The 13,914-nt window shown below is 41.2% G+C and overlaps 1 long non-coding RNA gene across 1 annotated transcript in view; it reads left to right on the forward strand.

The window, feature by feature from the left end:
• The first annotated feature begins 2,404 nt into the window (after positions 1–2,404).
• LOC131190130 (uncharacterized) overlaps positions 2,405–13,914 on the forward strand; it is a 131,092-nt gene continuing 119,582 nt past the window's right edge. Inside the window, exon 1 of the long non-coding RNA XR_009153232.1 lies at positions 2,405–3,199. This is a non-coding gene — a long non-coding RNA (uncharacterized LOC131190130). The remainder of the gene's footprint in view (positions 3,200–13,914) is intronic.

Below are 13,914 nucleotides of genomic sequence, written 5' to 3' on the forward strand. Positions count from 1 at the left end.
ATAGCAGGTGAATGAGAAGAATTTTCATGGAATTATTAAGAAATACTTTACAAAAGGCTTATAAATATTAAACTATTTGGCACTTTGAGGACTAATACCATTTTATCTTTCATGTTAACTAGTCTCTCCTGTTAACTAGTCTCACCAGGGTTTTTTGTTTTGTAACTAGGCTTTGAACCGTTACTGCCATCCATTATATGCCTCATTTGAGTAATATACTCCTTTAGGTATAAAATGATCCCTAAAAGAAAAGGACACAAAATGCAAAGTTGATGTTACAGGAAAATTTCCCTTTTTTTTTTAAACTTTCTTTGGTGGTGCATGAAGCTAGTCTTTTATTTTTGTTATAATAAAGTTTGAAAATAATATAATTTATTTCAAAGTTAACATGGGTATAATATTTAAATATTGAATCCTAAGTTCAGAAATAAATTCAAGAATAGGAGTTAGCCTGAACTAATTAGACCTAGCAGCTCCATTTGAAGTTTTTGTCTATCCACTATGGAGTAGGTTACAAATATACTATTGAATTGTGGAAAAAGGTGATACTACAGTGACTCAGTCACACAATGCTGGTATAAAAATTAGCCTGAGCATCCAGTGCATGATTTTTATTATTATTATTTTTATAATATCTGTATCTTTTATAATATCTATATCTTTCACTTGAAAATTAGAAGAGTGTGAAACTGAAAATGCCATGTTCAATGAGGCTTACTGTACTGTAAAATAAATAACTGAATGGCCATTTGTCAGAAATGTTCTGAAGGGACCGGCATTCAGCAGTGGACTGGACTATTGTAGATGTCCTTTAAATTACTTTTGAACTGTATGATTTCATACGTAAGTGTAGGATTGCTATCCAACAGTCACTCTTATGACTGTTGCAGTATCTCCACAGTCATGTGGATATTAAACTTTAGATATTTGGCAACTGCCATGTATTTATCATGATTGCAGCATTCCGGAGTCCTAGGATTGTCATTTGCAATCTCCTTAGGGAGCAAAATCAACGGGGAATTAATTTAATAACTGCATGATTCACTTAACAACTGTAGTGAATCACTTAACAACCATAGCAAAAAGGTTGTAAAATGGGGAATAACAAATGCCTTGTTTAGTAATGGAAATTTTGGGCTCAAAAGTCAATGACTACCTATAAATATATGGTATATCTAACGGTTCCTCCTTGAGAATTTTCCAACTAAAAATATATTTAGAACAGAATTCCACGGCTCTGACAAAGTAAGGCAAATCTCCCAGCTTGTTTAGTGAGAAGTGAGCTTATTTAGAGCAACTCACTGTTTACCATCGTTTATCACAGGGGTTATCAATGTGCATGTGGCTCTTTCACTCCTCTGCTGTGGCTCTGTCACTCAAAATATGCATCACAACCGCCAATGTGTGACACCCATTGGCACATGATTTATTGAGCTTTTCAACCCCCGGTAGGCCAACCATGGATAAATCCAGAGGTGAGATTCAAGTGATTTAACAACCGGTTCTCTACCCTAACGATTTCTTCCGACAACCAATTTGCCAAACTGTTCAGAAAGTTAACAACCGGTTATCCCGAAGTGGTGCGAACTGGCTGAATCCCACCACTGGATAAATCCAAGAAAATAAAAGAGTTTCAGAAGAAAACAACGTTTAATTCAACTACATATGCTAGTTTTGTGGCCACTCAAGAAATAGTCAGGCACGGGAAGGGTTTTGTGGCTCCCGGTGTTTTTTTTTCTGTGGGAAACTGCTCCAAATGGCTCTTTAAGTGTTTAAGGTTGCAGATCCCTAGTTTAACAAGATAACTGGGTCTGCATAACAATCTGAGCCACAAAACAGCCTAGTACATTTTTGTATCGTGCACTGTGCAGTCCCAGACAGAGACTGGCATTGCATAATTATAGTCTAGGGCCACTTGGGGCATAGAATAGAAACTCCAGTCCAGGTCAGAAACCCAATTTTGATGGTTGCACTCCCCACTCCCCGCTCCCCGCTTTTCTGGAAAAGCGGTTCCATTTCATTTGCCTTTATATTCGCTTAATATCTACTGGCATTGTTTTGAGCGGGGGGGGGGCACAAGAAAAGAAATACAGGCCACGATTAAATCGAAGCCAGCGAACCACACGCGGATTTCCTTCGTTGTGGTTGTTAAAAGCCTTGCAAGCAAACTCCGACCCTTGCGGGGACGAGCGGCGACTGTGAAAATCGGACGCCCCGCCATCTCAGGTCAAGCGAGCATCATCGATTACCTAGGAAATCGACAGAGCGCCGATTGGCCAGCTCGCGGCAGGCGCCGTAAACTACGACTCCCGTGATGCTTTCCGGCATGTCTTGCAGAAGTCAAAGGAGCCTGGAGGGTATATAAAGGCAGGAATGGCTCGAGCCGAGGCAATCGGAGGTAAGTTGGCGGGCGAGCGATGTACCTGCTCGGGGAAGCGACTGCGCTCGAATCATTTCCTCGTCGTGGATTTCAGGGGAGTCGGGCGCTACGGGAAAACCAAGCGGTGTTTTGGAAGGGCTGTCCTGAGATCCTGGTGGGGATCGGTGGATGCCTTTGGCCATTCGCTATTCGAGGAATTGTCTGGGATCAAGTGAGCTTTACCTTCAGCTTCCGGAGGGATCGATGAAGCTTTCTTCGGGACTGGCAGAGAGTTTGTGATGGATCCTGGTTAAGAAGAAATCGTGGGAGTTCAAATGAAATTACCTTTGTTCCTGTGAATCTTGATCTCTTCTGCCCAGTCCCGAGAACCGAAAGTTTGGAATGGAAGGGATCTAACGAGATTAGTTTAGCCCTTCCCACCGTCTTCTTTTCTTCCTTTCGACCAAATGGATCTATGCTTGGAGAGCTCTTTCCGCTTAGAAATGATACTGCCTTGGAAATATATATATACATACATACATACATATACACATGCGGTATACATCTGCCTCTTGGGGGAAGCAGCGACGTCTTGGGGGTGAAGACGCCTCTATTTCTTACCGGACCGACCAAGGAAAGTCACCGGGGGATGCCTGCCTGTCGTTCTCTGATCTGGATATAACGCTTCGCAGTGATGCTTTCCTTCTCTCGCCTCCTCTCCCTCGTCCCTGAGTTCTGGCGTTTTGCCATTCATAAATAAGCTTGGAGGCGCCTTTGGCATCCCGTGTTTGTGGAATATAATGGGTGGCTGCCTCCTGTCACTTTTGTTCTCCGTGGAAGGTGAGTAACTTGGAGGAAGGCTCAGGTGCTTTGGATTATTATCTAGGATGGTGTTGGCCGGGATGAGAAACCTTGTGCGTGGGAAAAAGGCCGGGTTAAGGGAAGGCCGCTTTTCGGAAGCTTTCGCTTGAATGAAAACGACAAAGATGCGTGCCGTGTATTGATATCGCAAAACAAGGAAGGGGGCGATCGTGGGCTTTCCTCGAACCTTTCAAGGATTTCTTTTCCCGCTCCGTGGCACGCTTTGCTTGTCATCAGGAGAGACACTTACCCCCTACCCCCACCCGCCCCCGCCAGAGGAAAGGACGCAAAAAAGCGGGACATCCCCACGCCGTTTGTTCGCTCAGTTGCTCTGCCTTAGGGATCCGTTACTTGAACGCGGGTGTTGGGCGAGGGAACGGCGCCTACCCGCCGAGCTGGTGGGGAGAGCCCGCCCGATGGCATGCAGCCGGTGGCCCGAGCGCGCTGCTTTGGAGGACAGGTAGGATGAAAGAGGGGGGCGAGTTTCCTATTGCGGCAGCCACCAAACGAGGCAGGTGTTGGTGTTAAGGGAGAGGAGAATAATTAAGGGAGAGAAGAATAATCTATTGCTTACACACACACACACACACACACACACACCATTCGCAGTTTGCACGGTGCTCATCAGTTTAGGCAACAAAGGGACCGAGTCCACTGCACGATTGAAGCCTTTTGTTCCAGCCACTTAAAGGATTTTTTACAAATAGAGATCTCAAAACTTGCCGTGCCTGCTAATGAAGTGGATGCATTCTAGGATCGGGGCTTCGTGTGAGCGCGTCTCTGGGGGGGAAAAATGCACGTGCTGCGGAAGCCTGAGCGAGGTTTGGTCCCCTTGCGCCTCCTTTTTCCACAGAAGACGTCGTTGTCCTTGTCTTCCGATGCCCTCTCTCTTCCGTTCTCTGTCCCCGGGGGGCATAGGTGGTGTTAACCCTGCTTTGTAACTCAACCCCGTGGCCTTCCTCTGCTTAAATGGCTCTCAGGGTTGCTCTCTTTAGCGTATAATCGGCCTTTGTTTTCATGGCGCGGCCAGCGCCTCGTTCTCCTCCCACCCCCCCACCTCCGCCCAATTTTCCTCTTTGGTCTCTTTCTTAACTCGACCATTCTTTTCCACTCCGATGTACTAGGTTCCTTCCCCCCACCCTCCAGTGAGTGAATTTGTCCCAGGCTAGGCTTCTCTTCCTCAGCCCACCTGTGCAGTTAGTGAGTCACCTGCCCAAGAGTCGGGCTGCTGGGAATTTCCTTGCCCCTCTCTCTCTGGTAGTAGGTGGTCCTTGGATTGCAGCAGGACTTGATTTATTGTGCCCTGGTGGGAACTGTTGAGAGGCCAGCACCTTAAAATGTCTATTTAAAGGCATTCCAATCAGGGCTATGTTTATCTTTATGGTGAGAGGGGCTTCTTTCACCCCACCTTCTTTCCAAAACAAGTGTGAGGGTAGTGAAATGTAACATTACTGGTGACTGACATCTCTCCTGTGGAAGAATGAGCAAAACATGATCTGTACCTACTTGGGGAACAAGGGGGGTGGGTGGGGGAGAGTTGGAATGTAGGCCTGGATCTCTTCATAGTTTACTGGATGGTTTGCAGTCAATCAAAACACTTGGTTCCAAGTGCCAGCAATTCCTTTCTAAGGAGGCTTGCTGAGGTGGAAGGAAGGGTGAGTGTGGTAAGCAGTCCACCCAGACCTTTGTTTGACAGCCCTGGGCTTAGTTCTGGTGTAGAAGACACCTTCTGGAGCTCTGAGGCACTCCAGTACTTCAGTTTGGGAGGTGTGGCTGTTTCTCAGTTCCCAGACACCCTATCTAGATGCTGATCCCAGTTGGACTTTTTCTTCTGGATGAATTTTATAGGCAGCAAATTGTTTTTGTTCCCCCAGAAACAACTTGTCTATTAGATATGTGCAGAGCTTGCTTATTTATTCATGCAATTGATCTGAGCAGCTGAAGTCAGCTGGAGTCTAGGCAGCGTACAGTATTTAAATATTTAAAACAGAATGCACATCAGAAAAATGTTAAAAAGTGACTAAAAGTTTGTTTTAGTTCCCTGCTGTGACGTTTTTGTTCTCTTCCAAATATCTGCATTGCTGCTTTTGAAAACGGCAGTTGTGTTTGGCAATGGAGAGAAGTTAGTTCATGGTTATATATTAGGTAGGTGTTTGGGATTAGGTTTAGATTAGACAATCTGAGCAGATGTTCCAGTTTTTCTTTGGATGGGCTATTATTCACATAAACTTCCCAAGTTACATTGCTCTGAAATATCAACTAGTACTCCAATAATCTTCTCTGGTGGGAGCATCTGAGCAAATCACAAGACTGCACTATTAATACAATCTCCTTGGCAACACAATACTGTGATACTTGGGTTTGCTTGTACATTTTTGAAGAAGTCACTTTCTGACAATTGTCACCAAACCAAAAGGAGCCAAGGTCACGACCAGGCATGAATACATAAACACTGGAATTTACAAGTTGTACTGTAAAGTAGTTTTCCATATAAAACAGATACTATACTAGGCTCAGGCATATTTCCCAGGTGTTCAGGATTTAGGCAAATTAAGAACTGAAATGTAATTAATTCCAAATTTAGTGATATTAGAATTTCCATGTCATGAGAGGCTTAGTTAAAACCATCTGCTTGTAGACCTTATCACAATCAAGTCCTCTGTCCAAATGAGAAGATACTATTGTCCGTGCAAGAATTATTTTTTGACATTGGACGTATGTGGGGGATTAAGCCAAAATGGTTGGGGGATTCTGGAACTGAAGTCAAGGAATATAACTGGGAAATGTTACTTATAAGACACAAATATCTTTATAAGTCCTCTTGTACTAATAAAGTTATATATCATAAGTGTGTATTATAACTTTTGTATGGAATTTTTTTTATCCATTGCCTAACCTTATGTATTCTGAAAAAAATCACACTTTTCTTACACGCCTTTCTATTAACTCCTAATGAAAATAGCTCTCCTAAGACAGATCTCCCTCCCTCCCCTTCTGTTTGTATAATACCAACAACAAACTTAGGTAAATCCATTTTTATCAACATGTTTCTACCAAAGGAGACTAAGTATGATATAGTAATAAGACACAAATCTTCAGTTTTGAAACAATGGAACTATCTTTAAGGGGGGAGAAAGTCTTCTTTCTAAAGTGAGAGCCCAACACATGATGATGGAAATATTTATTTAGCAATAGAATTGGTAGGCGGGTTTCAGTAAGGCACCTGGCTACGAGTAGCTCTACTTTATTATTTATATCCTACAATTTCAGGGAGGCTTAACTTTAAGTGTTTTGGAGAAGGAAATTAATACTAGATTTGGTAAGCAGAAGAAACAAAAACAGAAGCAATACAAAATATTATCTTATCATTAATATTTTTTACTACTCCTACCTTTTCTCTTTTCACACCATACGCTTTGTTCTACTCCTGTAGCTCTACTCCATTTTAGTACACTGACAGATATAGGCTTAGCTTTGACTGTTGTTTAGAAATAGTTTGTCTACTCCAACTTCCCCCACCTGATGGGGGAATTGGACACATCTGGAAGAAACCCATGTTGGTAAAGTGTAAGTCCTTTAATTGCCTGTCATGGATGTAAGTTATAATGTCATGGGCCTATTTCATAATAGAACAGAAAACGCAAAATGTCAAGTCAGGGGTCTCCAACCTTGGCAACATTAAGATTTGTGGACTTCAAGTCCCAGAACTCTGGGAGTTGAAGTCCACAAGTCTTAAAGTTGCCAAGGTTGGAGACCCCTGTGTCAAGTAATCACCATTCTGGATTCTCCTAGAAGCAGATGTAGTGATTTCAGAATCTGGGTCAAAAGTCTTACTATACTTGATAACCAGAAATGTATTTTTTTTCTGGTATATTCTTCCACAAAAGGAACAGATGAGTACTCTGTTCTAGTGTATGTATGTGATGGCTTAAAGTTTAAAAAATTGGAACTAGATTTAATCTTCATTGGGATTGTAAGATTTGAAATCGATCAAACTAAGGTAAAACACTCGTGCACACACATACATGTATGTAAAAGTTGTACAATTATTAAACTCTCTAAATAGGAAATAACCCATGATGCAGATTTAGGAGTGATTCTTGGATACATTTTTGTCATATAAAAGATATAAAAAACCTCTGGGTTATAGAAAGCTATTCATCCACTTTTAAGTGTTCTCTTTTGCTTTGGCTACTTTTTAGGTAGAAATATACTTTTCTATCTGTAATGTATCATAAGAAGAATTTATACTGTTGAAAAGAGCATAGAGCCGAGGTGGCACAGTGGTTAGAATGCAATACTGCAGGCTACTTCAGCTGACTGCTAGCTGCAGTTCAGCAGTTCAGATCTCACCAGCTCAAGATTGACTCAGCCTTCCATCCTTCCGAGGTGGGTAAAATGAGGAGCCAGATTGTTGGGAGCAATACGCTGGCTGTAAACCGCTTAGAGAGGGCTATAAAAGCACTATGAAGCAGTATATAAGTCTAAGTGCTATTGCTATTGCTATAGCAAATGAGATGTGAGGATGATGGTAAATATACTTGGCAGTTATCGTAACTTTGGTGGCATGAACCCTATGGTTCACGTTGAGAACTATACCTAGATAAGGCAGAGGTAGTCAATAAGGTCTCAGAGACCACTTGAGTTGATGTGTGAAAACTTTGGGCCTTCACCCATTTCAATCCCCAAACTTCAAAACAAAGCACTTGTTCTGATTGTTGCAGTAATACAAAATAGATGGGTCATCTATTAGAATGGATGATGCGGCATGTTCTTTAGGTGAGGAATTAAGACCTTGTTAATGCTAATTAAAAGAGAGATGTTTCATGGGGTGGACTGAAAGCTTTGCCAAATATATGCTTTTGAAGCAACTCAGTGTGAAAGAATGGACAATAGAGGAAGTGACAAAACACCACAAGTAGGGCAATCCTCAAGCTGCAAGGTTTTACCTTTCTTAAAGAGGTACAGAGAGTGCCCAGGGAAGATGTGAAGAACCTTCTATTACATTGCTATCAAACACAACCCCCAAAAAACACAACTTTTTCAAAGTTTCATTGTTAATTGTGTTCATTTTGGTGCCTAGATTTTTAGGGGTGGTAAAGGGACTCATCCATGACAAAAAGTTTAGGAATCCCTAATTTAGAGCATCAGATCCTGTCTCAAGACCCCCGCCCTTGGATGCTACATCTCACACACTGGAATAAGTTGAGCAGTGCTTGGTATGGACTGATGGATAGGATGTTCAAAAAAAGTACTTGGAAAGGTCATAGATTGGATATAAGTCTCACTGCCAGAAGACAGATGTGATGTTACAAGTTGGGTGTCCTCCTAGATGTATGGCTCCTTCTGCATCAGCAGGGGCCAGTGCAACCAGAAAACCTTTGCCCAGCTATGGCCAGTATGCCAGTCATGATTTACTTGGGGTAGGAAGACCTGACTCTAGTGGCTACCTTCATGGCATAGATTGCCATAATGTGGTGTACATGTACATGAACTTAAAAAGTTCAACTGATGAAAAATTCAGTGGCAGCGGACACAAGTTACGGCTGTTTTGCGTGCCCTGCATTGGCTTCCTACAAACTTCTGAGTGCTGTTTTTAACTTATAAATCCCCTCAGGGCTCAGGGCTGGATTGCCTTTAGGTCTACATCCGCTCTGGAATCAACCTGATCATCTCATTGATGGGGTGGGGGGGATGGGGGGAGAAATAATTGGTTGCTCTATGTTTTCAGGAATTTAGGAGTGGCTGAGGACCCAGAGTCATTATTTGACTGCCTCTATAGCTGAAAACCTCTAGCTAAGATTCTGTGCGGTTCGGAGAAACTCCAAATCCCACTCCTGGCTGGCCCCGCCCACCCCTTCCCTTCCCTCCCAGGAGTCCCCACACGGCCCATGAATGCAGGTAAGTGCAGGGCGCATGTGGAGTCTCAGGGAGGGTGAAAAACAGGCCTACCAGAAGTTTGGAGAGGCCAGAAACGGGCCCATTTCCGGCGTCCAGAGGACCTCCGGAACCTGGGAAGGCTGTTTTCGCCCTCCCGGAGGCTCGAAAAAAGCCTCTGGAGCCCAGGGACGGCAAAAACATCCCCACCCCTGCCGTGGTGCAGGAGGCCTACTAGGCCACACCCACTGTGGCCACGCCCACCCAACAACAGGGCAGAGAACCCCTTGCTAAATTTTTTGAAGCCCACCCCTGGTTATGAGCTGCTGAGAATTTGTATATGGTTGTGGCAAGCTGAATAAATAAATAAATAAAATGTTATAAATGTTATAATCAGCATATAACTTTCAGACACCCAGAAGTTAACAATTCTGTTCTGCTCTATACTGGCCAGCGCTTACCTTCTCTATTATATATCGCTATGCTTTCCCTTACATTGGATTAGGCAACACTGTCACATGGCTGGAAACTCAGCCTTATTGTGTGAAGGAGCTGAATGTTTGACTTTGAGAAGCCGGAGGAGTGATATGGTAACCCTCCACGGGTATTTAAAGGGTTATTATATTGAAAGAGAACAGGTCACAGAGTAAAAGACTATGCAGAAAGTTGGTCCACATAAATTAATAGGCACAGAAAAAGCAACTGCAGTTAAAAATTTATCAAAATACAAAATAATGTGTCAGCGGGGAGATACTGATCATGTTTTAAGCTGAGGCCGGAGAGCCATATTTTGGAATACTTTGCTCTGGAGCTCTCTTCTGAGTAGAGTATTGGACTTGAAATGTGGTCATCTGTGAGGCCTATCTCTTATCATCTCAAGCTCTATGTATATCTGTCATCTCTTATCTCCATCTGTGTCATAGTTCCGTCTCTTTTACATTTTTCTCACTGTTGCCTCATGAATAGTAAACACTGAGGTGGGAACACCTTGTTTTCTGTATATTTGTAAGAAAGAGCTCATACAAAAACGTTTCACAAATGTATGTGTGTGTATGTGTGTGTGTGATAGTTTTGCCTCCAACAGCAGGACATTGTATGGCTTATATATCTGAATGAGCCATTAACTGGCAGCTAAACATTAATCCCACATATGGAAAAAAAAAACCCCACATTACTATTTCTGAGAACAAATGATTCAATCCCCGTCCAATGGTTTAGTTTAATTGCCTATTACAGATTGATGGTAAATTGGATGATGGATTTTAAGCTTGCTTTGTCTTCTGTTCGGGGATCATAATCAACCATCTTATTGAAAACACAAGACTCTTGGAATGTTATTAACACACCTGGTTGTCAAAGAACATTATTGGTTCACACTGGCATTTGTTATATAGTTATGGATATTAAACTTCCTTGACCACAGTTCTAAATTGTTCTGAAAACTAGAGCAGGGATCTTCAACCTTTGCAACTTTAAGACCTAGGAGTTGAAGTCCACAAGTCTTAAAGTTGCCAAGGTTGGAGACACCTGAACTAGAGGATTTCTCTGTCTCTTTCTTTCCCTTACCCTTGCACTGACTCCTTTTTATTTATTTTTTTAAAGGAGGCGAAAGCTTCCAGACAAGCTTTGTAGCAGATTGGGATTCCTAGCCATATTTGAGGAGTTAAAACGATGATTATTCAAATGAATATTTTTTTGCAGTTTTAGACATACTGTGCAGTTAAATGGTAGGTCTTGTTTTTCCCCTAACTCATTCATACATCTATCTTATTAGCATTCTTCATCAGTTAACTGATGGGATTGTTTAGAATAGATATAAAACCGAGAGAGTTCCTTGGGTTTTTCTTCCTAAATCAGCTGTTTATCTGTTCACACAACTAATAATTTCCTCCCAGTGTACCTCTCTTCTCCTTGCCTGTGGATTGTGACCTTCTTTCCATGTTCTGGCAGTAACACTGGACTCAGATGGTCACCTTAAATGGGTGTGCAACTAGGAGGAAAAGAGCACAGGCAATAACAGACAGTTGCAGGTTGAGTTCTTGTACCATGTTAAAAAAATGTTTTGATGTTGTTCTGTAAAACAACAGAACAGACTGTAAAAGAAAGTCAGTTCCTGGGCTTGCTTATGTGTTGTTTTAAATGCAGTGCAGTCTTTAAAAAAGCAGCAAAACAAAGTGATACACCTGTTCTGCACAACTTGGTCACAGTGAGTGTTCAATTCAGTGTGAATTCATTTTCAAAAACTGCAGAAATTGCTGCAATTAAAAAAAAATTTTTTAAACTTTTTCGTTAACATTTGAACTATGATAGTAGATACATTTTGCATCCACACAAGAAGCCTCGTGCATTTAACACTTAACTTTGTCAGTCTCTTCCAGGCCTGAATTCTGCTTTACAATGAAATTTAGTTCTTCCATCAGCATGGTATAGTATTCTAACTTTCTAATTCAGCACTAAGGATAGTTGTCCTCCTTGGTTTAATTTATGCCAATGATAACTAATTTCTGCTTTCTTTTTCTTTTTTGGTTTATTGTTGGATTTGGAAGATTTTTTTTTACTGTAAAAACATATATTGTCCATATTGGTTTTTCATTTTTTATTGCTCATACGGTTGAAAACTAAATAAACTTCAATGCCCAACTTTCAATATTTTCCCGGTCTTTTTCTGATGCTATAGCCATTAATGAGAAATGTTCCTCTGTCTGTTGAAATAACCTATATCATACAGGAGGTGAAACGGTTGCTAAATCTTTCTGGACTAGGAAGGCATCCAGTAACTTTTATTTTATTGCTGACCTATTTAAATTCCTCTCCAAATCTATATGCCAACCTGAGCACCATTCCTTCTGGCCTTTGAAACTTATATTGCTGAAGTTAGGGACTCTTAAAAGAGAGTGTGACAAGGAACTGAATGGAGAAGGATTTTTTTTCCAGTACTAAAAATAAAGAGTAGAAATCTCTGCTCTTATGTTTCAGGACTTCTGTTGGTTGTCAGGACATTCGGAGCACCAAAGTATCTCAAAATTCAGCATTAGAATCAAATTGATGCCCTGGTAGTCTTGAGCCCAAATGGAGCTTCCTGTCATAAGATTTCCAACTTCACTTTCGTCTCTCTCTTTTTCTGTTCTCTTAAGTTGCTGAAGCCTAAAATAAGACTCTTGATTTACCTCTCCTCTTTAGTATCTTGGATATATAAGACTTGCTGTGTTACAATCTGCAGAGCCATCAGTGATATGAGCAGTTCTGCCACCTGAATGCATTTGCAAAGCCGAATCTGTTATCTAAGTCTATCAACTTCGATGAATATAAGTACCGCTAACTTTGACAATGGTTTCGGCCAACATTTATAGCCTGTTTATGGGGCCTGTTCTGAAGTAGCTGTTTGTCATTTATTTCTTCTCAGCCAATATTTGCTTGTGATACTTTGAGTAGAATTAATTAATTCTGGAAACAGAATAAGACCTACAGTATCTCTCAATGTTCTTGGGAATAAGAAATTTCTGAACGATGGTACTTGGGCTTTCTTGGTAGAAAACATCTGAGCTCTAACTTTATCGTGACAAACAGATTGTTTCTCCAGGCTGTTTATCCATAAATAATGAATCTTCCTCATTCTGTTCAATTGTTGTGTTGTCACTCCAATCTCTTATTTTAATTCTACTTTATGCTCATGGAATGAAGACTATTAATAGTTCAAAGGAGTCCAGGTACCAATTCAGTTTGGTATGATGACTTTCTTCTGGATTTCGTAATTCAAGTCATTAGAGCAGAAAGTATTCAGTTATCGACTTCTGACTTGGAAACAATATTGGAACAGAATTTGATCTGTGTGACATGGAGATACTCCTTGAGAAATCGGGCAAAAAAGGGATCACATCCTCCAATTTTTGCCTGAACCTTTTTTTGTTCAAAAGGAAAATTTGCCAATAAACATGTGTCCTTGAAGACTATAATGATGAGTCCAAACTAGCAATATTAATGGGTTTCTTCCAGAAAAAAACAAACCAATCTACACCATAAATTTGTGCATCTTTAAAGTGACCCTGTTTTTATTGCAACAAATATAGCTGACTGTGGGATCTGTACGTTGTATGTGAGACTTCCTAATAGTGAGTAAATATGTTAAATTGTCAAGGAAACTTTCTAATGAGGAGGTTCCTTCCTGGAGGATCTAAAAGAGGTTTCATCACGTTCATCTTCATGTTCAAAACAAAATATACTGAGTAGAGGTGAAAATGTCCCAGGCTGTCATTTATTGAACACAATAATGCAAGCTGAACTTCAAAAGAGAAGACTGTTAAAGAGGCAGGCTTAGTGTAAGCCACTTGGTACTTCAAATAACCAGTTCAAGTATTTCAAGCAACCACTGATCCTTAAGTATCCATTCGAACAACTTCCAGTAATCCATGATTGAAGAAGTGGCGACCTCAGTGACTCTTTCTACATTTACAAGAAAGGGAATATACTTGTATGTGGAAGACCAAGAAGGTCTTCATTTTTAATTTGCAAAAACACATCTTTGAGAATTGGCCTCCTTTTATGGAATAACAGACTCTCAATGTGTGAACTGGCTAAGCAATATGTTTTGGGCCTTGAACTTCAAGATGGCCTTTTAAGTGGTCTTAGTTAGGGGTTCGCCTCTTCCTTGTATCAATACTTTAAGGTACTAGGAGGCTCTGCAGCTTCTCCAACAAAAGATGGCCGCCTGTCTGTTTTCAATCGGAAAGCAATATTTGATTTGGTCCCTGCTGGAAATGGGCTTCCTTCTCCATTAACTTCTTCCAGGGCCTCTCATCCCACTTCTCATTTGTTCCTTG

Source organism: Ahaetulla prasina, chromosome 2, assembly GCF_028640845.1.
Source record: "Ahaetulla prasina isolate Xishuangbanna chromosome 2, ASM2864084v1, whole genome shotgun sequence".
Taxonomy (NCBI): Eukaryota; Metazoa; Chordata; class Lepidosauria; order Squamata; family Colubridae; genus Ahaetulla; species Ahaetulla prasina.